The sequence below is a fragment of the Malania oleifera genome, chromosome 7 (genome assembly GCF_029873635.1).
Source record: "Malania oleifera isolate guangnan ecotype guangnan chromosome 7, ASM2987363v1, whole genome shotgun sequence".
NCBI lineage: Eukaryota > Viridiplantae > Streptophyta > Magnoliopsida > Santalales > Ximeniaceae > Malania > Malania oleifera.
In genome coordinates, this window is record NC_080423.1 from 24,403,818 (window position 1) to 24,420,850 (window position 17,033).

Consider the following 17,033-nt stretch of genomic DNA (forward strand, 5'->3'; position numbering starts at 1 on the left):
TCCAAACGCCAAAGTATGTGAGAATGACTTGCACTGGGTTTGAAAACCCGAGCGCCAAAGCACATGAGAATGACTTGCACTAGGTTTGAGAACCCGAGCGCCAAAGTACATGAGAATGACTTGCACTGAGTTTGAGAAACCGAGCGCCAAAGTACATGAAAATGACTTGCACTGGGTTTGAGAACCCGAGCGCCAAAGTACATGAGAATGACTTGCACTGGGTTTGAGAACCCGAGTGCCAAAGTACAATGATGGCTTGCTTCGAATGTAAGAATCCGAGCCGTAGGGACACGATGATCCAGCCATGGACACAATGATGGCTTGCTTCGAATGTAAGAATCCGAGCCGTAGGGACACGATGATCCAGCCATGGGACACAATGATGGCTTGCTTCGAATGTAAGAATCCGAGCCGTAGGGACACGATGATCCAGCCATGGGACACAATAATGGCTTGCTTCAAATGTAAGAATCCGAGCCGTAGGGACACGATGATCCAGCCATGGGACACAATGATGGCTTGCTTCGAATGTAAGAATCCGATCCGTAGGGACACGATGATCCAGCCATGGGACACAATGATGGCTTGCTTCGAATGTAAGAATCCGAGCCGTAGGGACACGATGATCCAGCCATGGGACACAATGATGGCTTGCTTCGAATGTAAGAATCCGAGCCGTAGGGACACGATGATCCAGCCATGGGACACAATGATGGCTTGCTTCGAATGTAAGAATCCGAGCCGTAGGGACACAATGATCCAGCCATGGGACACAATGATGGCTTGCTTCGAATGTAAGAATCCGAGCCGTAAGGACACGATGATCCAGCCATGGGACACAATGATGGCTTGCTTCGAATGTAAGAATCCGAGCCGTAGGGACACGATGATCCAGCCATGGGACACAATGTTGGCTTGCTTCGAATGTAAGAATCCGAGCCGTAGGGACACGATGATCCAGCCATGGGACACAATGATGGCTTGCTTCGAATGTAGTCGTAGGGACACGATGATCCAGCCATGGGACACAATGATGGCTTGTTTCGAATGTAAGAATCCGAGCCGTAGGGATACGATGATCCGAGCCACCTCAACCAGTAACAAGATGTGAAAGCAAAGTTTGGAAAGTTGTTACTCTATTTTGAAAATGCTCTTGGGGGTAAAATTCGAATGTCAATGAATGAATCCCCTATCTTATGGGATCTGTTGCCCCAGCCCGAAATAAATCAACGTGTGTCCGGGGTCAACTTGCCCTAGTTTTCCAAGTAAATCAATGTGCGCTTGGGGTTAATTACCCCCAGCTCATAATTAAACACAACAGGAATCTCCCCATCAAGGATGTCAAATAATTATTCGAAAGCTCAAGACAAGTGTGAAGGGTGCTCTATTGCTGCTTGTGATGCTAGAATGCAATGATATGCTTATATATGTATGCATGTTGCTAACTTGTGATTATATGTATGCATTTTTATTTTTTATTTTTTGTGTAATATATGAAACGCACAATGGTGATACATAAGATGTATGGTAATGCGTGAAATGCATGACAATGTATGGGATGCATGGTAATACATGCAATGCATGAGATGTGTGGTAATGTGTGAAATATAAGGCAATGCATGAAATGTATGGAATACACGAAATGTAGGTACTGCATGCAATGGATGATAATGCATGAAATGTAGATAATGCATGAAATGCATGGTAATGCATGAGATGTATGGTAATGCATGGAATGCATGACAATGCATAAAATTTAGGTGATGCATAAATTACATGGCAATGCATGAAATGCATGACAATATATGAAATTTAGGTAATGCATGAAATGTGTGACAATGCATGAAATTTGGGGTAATGCAGGACAATGCATGAATCTTTTCTCCTAATGCGCTTGTGATCAATGACCTCATCTTTGGTCTCCATATGAAGCTCGCCATATTTGAATGGATCTGTAACTGATCTTGACTTAATCTTCTTTATTCATCCAGTCATGAAAGTGATTGACTGAGCTCAAATGAAAATCACAAAATTTGCCCCAGTTGAATGGACCTACAATTGGTCTTGACTCTGATTTCCTATTCCAATCCGATAAGAAAGTGCTTGAATGGGACCTACTGAGACTCAACTCGGAATTTGCCCCAGTTAAATTCATCTGCCACCGATCTTGACTCTATTGTTGGATTCCTTTTGAACTTGACATAACATTTGCTACTCTTTCTCCACAAGGATCTTCTTTATAGAAATTTCTGGTGATACTGAAACTCTTTGACTATTCATCCTTTTTTAATGCTCTAAAGAATAAGAAGGGTTCCTCTCTTTTCTTTTTTTTTTTTTTTTAAGGAACAAGGAATGATTATGCAACTCTGACATCAACTTGCTAAATCAAAAGGTCATTTGCATAAAATAAATGTTTTACCATGTTTCAATGCTATCATAGGAAAAATTTATGCCAGTATTCAAAAGTCATGTAATGTTGATTTCTCAGCTTAGATGACTGTCATTCTCTTCAACTGCCCCTGTTTCATCAACTCATGCTTTGATCTCAAGATGGTCTTTAAGACTCGGGACAAAACGTAGGCTTAAGGATGTAGGATTTCAGAATAAAAGGGAAACTAAGGCTCAAAAATACCACCCCAAATAATGTTTTATGCTCCCAATTCGAGTTGAGGCGTTTTGCAAGATGTTGACCGAACTTGTTATTTAAACAAGCTACCTACGTACCTTTTCAGGATCAGGTCATCACGTAGTTCAGACTCAATATTGAGTCTGACAAATCATTTAAGACAGCAATGTATACCAATCTGGTCAGGACTTTCATTTGGACCGTAATGTAGGCTAAGGATACGGGTTAAAGAAGAAAGGAAATACATAAGGCTCAAAATAATCAATTTCATCAAGGGTAATTTAGTCAAAGATCACATATGTAGTAAGTCCTTTATTTTCTTTCTTCTTCCTTCTGCTTTTTTTTTCTTCTTTTACTGCAACTTTCGCTTTTCCTTTTATCAAGGAATCTTGACATCATTTTCATTTGAACTTCAATTGGGACCAATCTTTTAAAAACTGCCCCCGTGTGGGGTGTGATCCTTTGACGGGTTAATCAAGAAATAAATCTTTTAGGCTCAAAAAGGGTTTGCAAGGGATTTCTTCTTTGACTTTCTTTTGGGTAGCAGAATAATGGCCTGCCATCCTTTTGGTAATGACTATTGTCTCAAATAATTTGCCAAACGCTAAGGGACCCAAACCCAGGTTGGATTTTTGGTGATCTGACTTTTAAGAAAAATATGGTTTAACATTCAGGCTCAATTTGGTTAACAAATGGTAAATCATTGTTTGGGTTCTTTTTAAGGATAACTGGTCGGCCAAAGAGGGCCATCCATCATTTGGTCAAAGCATGTGATTAATTTATCAAAACAGTGCAGCCACCTCGTTGAATTTCTTGGAAAGTAAAAAAAACTTCTTCATGATGTCTGAATTCAATGATTGTTTCATCCTTTAACATCTCTTTCTAGCTGATGAACACTAGCAATATTACTTTCCCTATTCTGGCATGAAACATAAGCAAACATAATTTGGCAATGGGACTCATGATGCAAGTGAGATAACAAAATGCATAATTCATTTTATTGAATATAAAAACTATTCCGAGACACAGGCGTCCACGGATTACGAAAAGCAAATAAAAATGAAAAACAAAAGAACATCAACTGAAAAGGATTAGATAGTCAAAAGTTCAGTACTCCATCACTTTAGCCTCGGCGGATAATGACTGAAACCATTGATTTGGGAACCTCCTGGATATGTTAACCACTTCCTTCCTCATGTTTGGGCAAAGGATTCCCTTGGACTCCTGGTTGCTTGTCATCAAAAGCTAACCATCCAGCATCTGTTAATGATTGCACCTTATGCTTGAAGGCCCAACATCTGTCAATAGTATGGCCGGGAGAGTTAGCATGGTACTCACAACGAACCCCAGGATCATACCACTGTGGAGGAGGGTTCGCAACGGGTGTCCCAGGGATTGCAGATACCATCCCCTTTTCCCGCAGCTGAGGAAATAATTCGGCATATGTCATGGGAATGGGGTCCACCCTTCGGAAGTTTCTGGTCACAAACCTGTCTTGTGTTTGCTGATTCGGCGGACCAGAGTGAACAATCTGGGATCTTGTGCCTGTATGCATCGTTTGATTTACCATGGGCTCAAAACCAGAGTTTCTATTGGGCCATTGGTTCCCACCTCTGGCATACTGATTCTTCCAATTAAACTGCCCCTGTATCATTTGAACCTCTTCCTCCTTCTTCCTATTAGTCCACCTTTTGCCTAACCCAGTTTCCGAGCCATTATCCTTAACTAGGCCTGCCTTGATATCGCCTTCAATCCTTCCTCCCGCAGCCACAATATCCATAAAATCATGGGGAGTTGCTCCCAGAAGGTGCATACGGTAGGGGTCTTTTAATGTGCTCACGAACAAGGAGATGGCCTCTCGGTCACTCACCGGGGGGTCCACTTGGATCGACATATCCCTCCACCTATAAGTATATTCTCTGAATGTTTCGGTGGATTTCTTCTCCATTTCTTGCAGAGTCATTCGATCAGGTGCCATTTCCGTCACGTGGCGATAGTGAGTGATAAAGGCACTAGCCAAGTCCTTCCAAGTGCGGACTCGAGCCTTATCTTGTTGAATGTACCAACGGATGGCGGATCCGGTCAAACTGCTTTGAAAGCAATGCATCATTAGTTTTTCATCATCCGAGTAAGCGGCCATTGCTTGGCAGTACATCACTAAATGTGTTCGAGGGCACCGGGTCCCGTCAAACTTTTCAAAGTCCGGCATTTTAAACTTCGGCGGCAGGGTGACTTTCGGCACCAAGCAAAGGTCATTTGGATTAACTGAATCGAAAGTATTAGAACCTTCCATTACTTTTAAACGCTCTTCTAATACGTCGCAGCGACGCTCAGCCTCAGATTTACTGATCCCCATATCAGAAGGTACTAATGGAGGAGTTCCTACTACTGGGAACCCCTGTGCTGGCATAGTAGGGATGAAAGGAGGCATGTTTGGCGGTGGACCCCCCATGACACCAGGCAGTGGAATTGATGTTTGTCCATGATCTGGGGTGAACCCTGGGGGATGAGCGGGGTCCACATCTACTTCGGGATCAACATGCACTGCCTTTCCCTTGTTCATCAGTAACTCCAGAACCTTACTTATCTTGTCATTTATTTCTTCTTGTCCTTGTTCTAGACCCAGGACTCTATTTTCCAATTGTTCACTCATTTCTCTCGCTCTTCGCCTGGTATTGTACTGATGCGTGGTGGTCTCAATTATTGCTTTATATTACTCAGACCACCTCTTTGATTAGAAACTGAAAACCAGAAAATTTCCTTTTTTAGAACCTTGAATGCACAATTATGTACTGCATGAGTGAAAGTGTTTTGATGCATGATTATGGTATGCAATAGGTGTTTATGCATGGATGCAACTAGTGCCCTTGTATATACAAACACAGATATAAACATGCATGCAGCCTATCGTGCATGACTATGTATGGAATGAAATGCATGAATATGATGTCCTAAATTACTACTTAGTTAGAATTCTAGAAAAATCCCACTAATGAGACAGGTCAAGATTAACATGACCATTGATGGGCCACGATTTCAATTCAATTTCTCCCTTACCCATTCATTTCCTTGATGATGGTCCATGTACCTCAGATTCTATAAAGGGTCAAATTATGTTCTGAGGTTGGGGTTGACCGAGGCTAGTCAACCCATTGGATTCATTCAATGTGGACCTGTGGACTTTAGTGTGCACTTGGGCCTCAAGTATTTTAAAATATGGGCTTCGAGCTATTTCATGATGGGTTAAGGCCCTAGTTGAAAAGGAATTGGGCTAGGATTACTTGAAAAAATGTTGGCCCAAATTTTTAGGCAATGGGGTTGAAGTCCTCTTTTGAAATCTGGGTTTGCTCCTTTTTTGAAACTTAGGCATAGGCCGAGTTTTTGCTTAGGAAAAGGTCAGGCCCAAGATTTATTTTTAAAGAATTGGGCCCGAGTTATTTGAAAAGGGTTGGGCCGACCCATATTTTTAAAATGTTTGGGCCAAGTGCTTCGTTTTTTTTTTAAAGGATGGGCCATGGTCTCATTATTGGGTTTTTTCAGAATACTGGCTAAATAGTATGTAAGTCTAAAATGAATGCAGAATGCATGGTATAATACAAGGTATCTCACACCATATATACAACATACTATACGTGGAGTAGGATGTGGCTCCTGTCCCAACCCAAGGTAGGTATATATATACAGGGTTCTTCATGGCTCTATCCTAGTTAAGGAAGACTATAGACAAGTATGTGTGGGTAGGCTCTAATTCTTATATACAAAAGGTTCCCAATCTAACCTCCATCCTCACCCAAGAGGGGTTTAAACAAAGTTTAAATTGAGCGGAGCGGTTCGCGGGTCCCCACAAGCCCTGCCACGTGGGGACAAACGCTATTACACTCCTATCTAATCCTAGTAAGGAAAGCTCGGGTATAGAGCGTGAGAGTGTGTGATTTTAATTTTTAACCTAATCCCACTATCCCCACATTTATTCACATGCTATAAACAATATGGAAACAAGATATTTACAATTAATATATATATATTTAAAAGATAAGGAAACACAATATATGCAATTAATATGTTTATTCACAAAAAATTTGGAAACAAAAATAAGGAAACAAAATATTTACGATTAGTATACAAAATATCTATAATTAATTTACTTTTTCAAAATATCTTACAATTAATATGCTTTATTCAGAATATCTACAATTAATATTAAAAAAAAATTAGGAAACAAAATATTTTTAATTAATTAAGGTTATTTACAAATTATGGAAGTAAAATATCTACAATTAATCAAAGTTATTTACAAATTACAATATTCACAAAATCATGAGTAATTAAAAGTTTTATTAAATTTGAACTTGGGATAATTTCTAATTAATTAATGGTTCGACTCTCTAATCTCCCCAGCGGAGTCGCCAAGCTGTCGCGGCGTCCCGGGGGCGCGTGTGCCCCGGACGACGAAATTAAAAATCCTTTTAATATTTTCATGGAAAAATCATGAAAAGGTCGGAGTCGCCACTAACCTTATAGTGTGGTTAGAACACGTGATTACCACCCCGTTAGGGGTAGAATCGGTCTACATTACCAGAGTTGGGGTCGGGAGTTCGGTTACGCAAGGGGAAGGTACGAGCACCCCCTATGCGCCCGTTCTTACGAACGGTACCTAATTAATTTGAAATTATCCCTAAGTTAATCTAATAATTCTTTAAATTACTCCTTTTTATGAATTTATAAATACATGTAAATAAATAAATAAATAAATATATATATACATATATATATTCCCTCAGAGCTTAGGGTATGTGAAGCCCGAAGGCTTATACCCCCGCAATAAAATCATAGGGATTAAAGGAAAAAATAATAATAATAATAATAATAAAATAATAATAATAATAATAATAATAATAATAACAAGTTATTTACACATTAAAAATAACACGATTAAACATACGGATAATTCACAAAGAAAATAATAATAGCAATAATAATAAATAATGATGGTAATAATAATAATAATAATAATAATAATAATAATAATAAAAATAATAATAATAATAATAATAATAATAACAACAATAATAGTAATAAAAATAATAATAATAATATAAGTAATAATAATAGCATTAAAGATGATAAACACCCCGATGATGATAGTAATAATAATGAATAATGATAATAGCAATAATGATAATATTAATAGTAATAAATATAATAAATAATAACAATAGATAATAGTACTAATAACAACATTACCAAATAATCACAAAGATACTTTTTTTTTACATACGTAAATATATACAACAAGGGTAATAATAATACTTTTATTGGACACCACTAACATTGATAATGCTTCTACTTACATTTATATATATATATATATACATAAATATATATACACTAATGGTTATAATACTAGTAATGCCTTTAAATGGTAATACTAACAATAATAAACATGAACACACAATCAAAGATATTCACAGCATATATAGAAACAAAATTGTTAAAGCTAAGGAAACAAACTTATAATCAGGTTATGGAAACTAAGTAAATCTAAAATTAGTGGGTCTTTGTACAAAGGTATACCATATATATACCTAAAATACCATAATGAGTTACGTATACTAAAATATCAATAATATATATATATATATACATATATAATTATCATAATAACTAATACATAACGTAATACATAATACTAAGAATACCATAATAATATCTTATATATACACTAAAATACTAAAACACAACCAAATACCATAGTAATATAATATCATACTGATAATAAGAACCCTAACACAATGATAAACTGGAACCCTACATGGATATACAGGACTTGAATATTGCGCATTAAAAATACGACAACAAAAAAAATTATTACATCTAAATATTAAACAATGGAAATCTTACCTCCATAATAAAAATAAAAATCCTACAATAATGAAAACAAACCAGTTAGTATTTATAAATATGGACATTAATTATTAAAAACAATAACCAAGAAAAATTTAAACTTTACAATAAAAAGGTGTGTGCTGTGTGTGTTTTACCGTGTGTGTGTTGTGTGCGTGAGTTTGTGTGTGTTATTGTGTATGTTTGCAGTGTAAGTGCTGGGTGTGCGCAGTGAGTGTTTGTGTGCTGCTGTGTGCGTGAGTTTGTGTGTGTTCCTGTGTGTGTTGGCAGTGTAAGCGCTGGGTGTGTGCAGTGTGTGTTTGTGTGCGCAGGTATAGGGAGGCAGGCGACTCACCGGGGACTTACCATGGGGGGTACCGTCGGAGTTAATGGGCGGCGACAGCGACGGCGTCGGTGGCTAGCAGTGAGGTGTAGCGATGGCTGGCTGTGATGAGCAACCTTCTCCTCTGGCGATGCTTGGCTGGAGTTACAGGCTGCTGTGGAAGATGGAGAGACTCTCGGGTCCTGCTTGGGATGCTGTGGGTGACGCCGGAACTGGGTGGAGGGCTGACGGTGACGACGGCGGATGGGTGGTACTGACGGCGACGACGGCGGATGGGTGGTGCTACGGTGGCGAGGAAGGGTGGCCGGGGTTTGCTGGAGCAGAGGAGGCTGGGCTGGGTTGAGAGTATAAGAGAGATGGAAGGATGAGATGAATGATGGTGGTGGATGAGGGAAGAAGAAGAAGACCAAGAAGAAGAAAAAATTTTTTTTTTTTTTTTTTTTTTATTTTTTTCGGCCGCGCTGCTGCTGTGCGCTATGTGATTTTTTTTTTGCTGTTTTGGCCTCTGCACTGCCTCCACCCTTGGCTGTGAGCTGTGCCCTCTTCTTATAAAAAAAAATTGAAAAACAAACCCTAAAAAAAATTCCTTTTTCAGTTTTTAGTATTTTTCTTTTTTTAGAAATAATATATACTACTATTATGGTTATAAGGAAATAATAATAATAATAATAATAATAATAATAATAATAATAATAATAATAATAATAATAATAATAATAAGTATAGCAAAATAATAATAATAGCAAAATAGTAATAACAAAAATACATAAATAAATAATAATAGTATAAAAAATAATAATGATAGCAAAATAATAATAATAGTAATAACAAATAAATAAATAAATAAATAATATAAAAATAATAATAATGATAGTAAAATAATAATAATAAATACTAAAAATGTTAAAAATAATAATAACAAAAATAAATAATGATAATAATAATAATAATAATAATAATAATAATAACAGGATAAATAAATAATAGTAATAATAATAATGATAATAAAGGTAAAAATACTAATAATAATAATAAATAAATAATAAATAATAATAATAGTAATAGTAATAATATTATTCCTAAAGATAAAAGTACTAATAATAATAATAATAATAATAATAAGACTAATTAATAATAATAATAACAATAATATGGATAAATGAAATAATAAAAATACTACTAATAATAATAAAATAATAATAATAATAATAATAATAATAATAATAATAATAATAATAATAATAGTAATAAATATATTGGGCCAGGGTAAAAATGGGGTGTCTACAGACATTAGTTCCTAGACCTGAAGATAAGACAATTATTGGAACAAAATGGATATATAAGAATAAGAAAGATGAACATGGGATAGTTGTTAGAAATAAGGCAAGACTAGTAGTTCAAGGATATGACTAGGAAGAATGAGTAGATTTTGAAGAAACCTTTGCACCTATAGCTAGAATGGAAGCCATTCGAATGCTTTTAGCCTATGCTGCTTTTAAGGATTTCAAGTTATATCAAATGGATGTCAAAAGTGTGTTTTTAAATGGCTACGTAAGTGAAGAGGTATATGTAGAACAACCCCCGGCTTTTGAAAATCATAAGAATCTAGATCACGTTTATAGACTAACAAAAGCCTTGTACGGTTTAAAGCAAGCTCCTAGAGCTCGGTATGAGAGACTAAGCGGATTTCTACTGGATAATGGATTTATCAGAGGGAGGATGGACACAACACTTTTCGTAAAGTCTAAGAAAGATGACATGCTCCTAGTTCAAGTATATGTAGATGATATCATATTTGGAGCTACAAATAAAGACTTGTGTAATGAGTTTGCTAGTACTATGCAAAATGAATTTGAGATGAGCATGATCGGTGAACTAAATTTCTTTGTAAGACTTCAGATCAAACAAGCAAAATATGGAATTTTATAAATCAATCAAAGTACATTAGAGATCTGCTCAAAAAGTCAAATATGGAAGATGGAAAAATACTAGGAACACCTATGAGCTCTTCTTTGAAATTAGACAAAGATGAACAAGGTATACTAGTAGATGTCAAGCTCTATCGTGGTATGATCGGTAGCTTACTTTATCTGACTGCCGGCAGACCTGACATAATGTTTAGCGTATATTTGTGCACAAGATTTCAGGCTGCACCAAAAGATTCACATTTGTTAGCTGTCAAACGAATACTAAGATACCTGATAGGAACTGTGGAACTTGGGTTATGGTATCCTAGGTATACATATTTTGAGATTATCAGTTATTCAGATGCTAATTTTTCTGGTAGCAAAGTGGATAGGAAGGGAACGAGTGATACATGTCATTTCTTAGGACATTCATTAGTCTGTTGGTTTTCCAAGAAGCAAAATTCAATAGCTCTTTCCACAACTGAGGCAGAATACGTAGCAGCAGGAAGTTGTTGGGCTCAAACACTATACATGAAACAACAACTTACAGATTTTGGATTAAGTTATGACACAATTCCTATAAGATGCGACGATACGAGTGCAATAAACATCTCAAAGAAGTGCAAAAAGGAGATGTGACACTTGAGTTTGTATGCACAGATGAACAATAGGCAGACATATTCACGAAACCACTTGCGTATGATAGGTTTATTCAAAGTAGGCGTGAATTAGGCCTGATGCATAGTCGATAAGTTGCTTAGAATTATATTAGATGGCATAATTCAGGGGGAGCAACGTCACTTAATAGTCACAATTGGTTAAAAATTTCAAATTCGGCTCATTTGTTCTCATTTGGTATCACATTTGTTCACATTTGACATTAAACTATTATCATGATAAGAGCATATTGACTTACTTATGTTAATCATCACATAATCTTTGAACTTTAGTGACTATTTTGCTTATCCATGTCTATGAAATTTGTTACACTGTGTATGTTCACATTGCAATTTACATTCAACAACACAACTTTCTGCAATAGAAAAAGGGGAAAAGTAAATTGAATTAACACAGGGAGACACATTTCACAGTACAATTATTAAAATCTGATGGTTGAATAAGTTTAAAACTTTAAGATTTAAAAGGGAAGAAGAATATAAGGTTATGTCCACTCATGTCTTGTTATATACCTTTTTGTTGATGTCAAAAGGGGGAGAACAATATCAGTTTATAGCAAAAATGTATGGCAAAACTAATTGTGTATGAGCATATTTCATATTGCTGCATATTTGATTGTACATTATTTGAGGGGGAGCCATGTTAGGCGTTACCCATTCTATATTTTTGCTTGCGTATTTTTCATCATCAAAAAAGTGGAGATTGCTGACTTTATGAGTCCAATCTTATTTTGATAATGACAAATCACTTAGTATTTGATCTATGCATTGAGATTGTGAATAGGAACAATATTTAGCATGCATGGAAGGCTAGAAAGTCATGGAAGCCATGAAGATTGAAGTATATACATCTTAGCACAATCTATGGAACTAAAAGAGTAGAGAATGAAGATGCAAGTGGCAAGTTCAAGATCGTCAATGGAATGGGTATTTAGAACTCAATGTATTTACATATTTCATATGATTTAATTCGAAACTCAAAATATACCCTAGACTGACCTTAGGACTCATGCATCTCATGAACATATTTAGGGGTATATATGGACTTAGAGATGTTTCAAAATCCTAGAAAATATTTTATAAAAGAGCAAAAAAAAAGAGCAAAAAAAAAATATTTTTGAAACTAAAAAGAAAAATCCAAAAAAATTTCTGTTCAGAATACTGAACTCCCTGCCCAGAAGTCTGAAGTGTTAACTTTAGAAGACTGGAGTGTATGCTCAGTCATCTAAAGACTCAACTTCAGAAGATTGTAGTTTAAGCTTAGTCTTCTGAAGAATTTCTTCAAAAGACCGAAGATTAATTAGTCATCTGAAGAATTATTGGAGAAACATAGAAACAAGTAGAAGCATACCAAAAGACTAAACCTTGACATCAGTCGTCTGAACCCGCAACTTCAGAAGTCTAAATCCAAACTTTAGACATCTGACCCTGTGTCCAGGTTAATTTTTCAAAACTCTAAGGAACTTCAGTCGTCTGATCCCTACTCCTCAATCCTCTGAACCTATGGGAAGATTAAAAATTTAATCTTTAATGAGAGAACACGCGAGTTATTTCTACATCAAGTTGATCAAATGGCTAGAAATCATCCTAAGGGCAAGGTTACCTATATAATCAACATCTAAACCCTAGTGCCCCCAAGAAAAAGAACCTTTGGCATACGATTGAGTGTATTGAACATTTAGCACAACTTCGGAGAACATTGAACACACTGCTCAAATTTTTGCTTGGGATTTCAAAGCTTATACATCAAATATAAGCTAAGGCTACATTGATCTTCAAAAGGCATTCTAGCAATTGTTGTGCATTCAACTTGGTATTGAGATTTGTTTAATCGATTTGTTTGTTAATACTTATTCTCAAAGAGTTTTGCATCTCAAAATCTATTATTGAATATTATTTGAGATATTGATCTTGAGTGTATTTATATACATATAGAGTGTTTTGATAAGATCACTACTTGAGAAAAGTTTTGCCATTGGATAAATATTTTTGATTCAAATTTGTATTCATTTAAAGACTTGATATTTTCGATATTACAAAACCATATCATTGTGGGATATTTTTGAGTCCATAACTATATATATTATTGTGGGATATTTTCTGAAAAATATTATATTAGGTTTTTGATCTTTGGAAATCATATCATATATATATACACACACACACAAAGATCATATTGTGTTTTGGATATTTGGAAGAAAACTTATTGATCTAGATCTTTACAATGTTCAAGATAAATTTTTTAAAGAGATCACATTTGGTATTCGTGCATCTAGAAAGTTGAACTACAACCCTAAGTTCTCCAAAGCATTTACTTATATAATTATTTTGGGAGATTTGATAAAAGGGAAATTTGGTGAAGTATGTCATTCCTATAACAATTATAACGTTACATACATACTGAGCTTCAAGTTTTATTATATGGATATGTGTTAGGTTTTCCATTGTACTCACTAACTTTGTTAGAAGCAATATTGAGTTGTTTTATAGATTTGAAATTCTATATTGTAATCACGGTTTGGCTTGTGAACCGGGTGACGAGAAAGTTGTGCCTCTTGTAAGCAGTGGATGTACGGGAAGCTCCATCTCGGTTAAAAGAGTAGGGATTTAGTGGAATCATTAAGTGGATTGGTCAAGGTGAGGATGTAGGTCGGGTTGGCTGAACCTTGTAAAAACTATGTTTGCTTTCTCTTTTCCTTTACTCCTTTTAATTTCCGCAATACATTTCATTACTTATCTTGCATGTGTGTATGTTGAATAACCCCACACACACTTGATAATTAATTAGGTAAAATAGAATTCATTGAGATAAAAATTTGAATTAGTTTCAAACCCTTGCAATTAATTTGTTAAATATAAAAATAGGGATTAAGTGGTAAATAATATTAAAGGTTTATAAAAATACCCAATTCACTCCCTTCCCCCCCCCCCCCCTTGGGATTACACCTAAAGTAACAAAGGTTTCACTTCATGATCTTTAGTCTTATATAACAACAAATAACTAATAAAATTAAACTTTCAATTTTGGGAGCTAACCTTTCTAAAAATTCAATTAAGTGTGTGAGCATAGCTCACATCAATTTTGTTTCTCCTTGTAGCTTTATCTCTTAAGAATGAATAAATATCAGAGATGGCATCCAGACCAGATTTTTTATGAACATCCAAACCAGATTTATCTATGAGTATTCTATCATTTTTCTTACTAAAGATACAACGCACTTTCCATAAATTTCTAATCCACAGTCAATACAAAAATATGTGAATATAACACACACGCACACAGTCACACTCGCACACTAGTTTGCAGAAGAAGAAGAAGAAGAAGAAGAAGAAGAAGAAGAAGAAGAAAACTTGCTCGTTCACTTCCATAAATTTCTGATCCACAATCAATACAAAAATATGTGAATATAACACACATGCACCCAATCACACAAGCACACGCACACACACAGTAGAAGAAGAAGAAGAAGAAGAAGAAGAAGAAGACTTAGGAGGAGCCAGTGGTGAGCGAACGGCAATGGGCGAGAGGAGGGGAGGAGGGAAAATGATTAAGGAAATGAGGGAAATGAGGGAGAGAATGGGAGAAACCAAGAAAATAAAAGAAGTATTAGAGATGGTTCCCAAATCTACCACTAATAAGGGGCTAATAATGACGAATCTTCAAATTCGTCACTAATACTCTAAAATAAAATTTTTTTATTTATTTTTAAATAAAAGATGTCAGAATTGATGTATTCCCAAAAGGGAGGGTGAATTGGAATTTTAAAAATTTATCTCCTAGGTTAAATGAAATACCCGTATAATACAGCCTAGGATCTTTCTATGCAATTCCAATGCGCCAATAATATAATGTGCAGAAATTTAAATCAAGCGCATCATTCACACCATAACATACATGTGCGGTAATTATAAAGTGTAGAAATATAAACAAGGCACACGATAGGTTATCGGGATTCGACCAACTGTGCCTACGTCCCCGCCTCTAACTCGCAAGCTCGAGGATCCCACTAAAGGCTTACTTAAAGGTCAACTAGCATAGGGTTGACCTTAACCTTTACAAAAAAGTCAATTCAAAGGGCTGACCTCAACCAACACGCCTTAACAGGATGACGCACCTAACTTTCCTAACCGGATCTAAGCTAATTCGAGACTATTTCACAGGGCTAGTCTCCCTCTTCAAGCCCGTTCCTGGAAATACAAAAGTATGTTCACAATCAATAAAATGGTACAGTGATTATACATTCAAGTAAAGTAGATATGTGCCCAGTTATGCGCAATCACGTACACCACCAAATGATATAATATGTAAGCTCAATGTGGTCTAATATACCAACTCTCAAATATATTTGCTAAGAATGTAATCGGTGCGTGATAGTGCAAGCAATATACTCTTTGTATCACAAGATGTTCAATCAACGTGCTCAAACAAATATGTTAGCCAAACTTCATATATCTCAATCAGCAGATTTTCTCAACGTAGAAAGCTCAAGTAATGTATGAGTTTGGTTTACAAAAAGGATAATAATAAGATCTTTATATCATAAAATGTAGTCAATATATCAATCAATCCTCACATGTTTCAACAAACAAAATTTTCTCAATCACAAAAAGGTTAAGCAACGTATAGATTTAGTTTGCAAAAAGAAATTTAATCTTTGTATTCAGCAAGAGCTAAAACTTAATGAATATTGCCACAAATATTTTTAACCCATAAACAAATATCTCTTCAAATATTTTTCAAGAAAAAACACAATAGATATTTGTAAATCATTTTGAAAAGATATTGCAACCAAAATAATATACGAGTTTCTCAAGATGTTGCAATGAAGGTGCAATCTCAGAAGATCTAACAAAGTCTTCTTAGGAAAGACTTATTGATAAAGCTCCCTAAGAACACTTGAGGATGTGCTCTCAAATAAAATAATTTTACACAAACATAATCTTGAGAGAGCAATCCTTATGAAACAACAACACTTAAATCACACTTACAAAAGATATTTGAGTAGTAAAATCTGGTAAGAATAAGTGGTGCAGGTTCAAAATAAGTGTTATGGATTTTGGGAATTTCAGAAAATTTCTCCTAATCAAGATTGCTAATCCCCTCACTAATTATTCCAAATGAGGGGGTATTTATAGACTTCCCCAAAAATATAACCGTTAGTGACACAGGTGGAATAATTAGGAAATTTTTAATATTATTTAATTAAGTTAACCTCATATAAAAAAATTAACCGCAGTAAAAAATTCGAACCAACCCGAGAACACCAGTCGACCAGGACAAGTTCAGTCGACCCAAGTTCTTGGGGTTCGGTCGACCGGGTGTGAAATGAACTGCAGGTCTTGGTCGACAAGACTTATATGTCTGAAGGCGATTATTGAGTTTTGTGCGGTTTGGTCGGCCAGGCATATTTTGTACTAAACTGGTTGGTTGACCAGACAGTTGAGTTCCCACACATGGGAACTCAGTCGACCAGGTTGGTGGTATGCAAAATGTGCTTGGTCGACCAGGAAGTCAATAAACTTGACTGCTGAGGTGTTCGATCGACCAGGGTCAAATGAACTGCAAAAGTTTGGTCGACCGGGTTGTGGTCAACCTG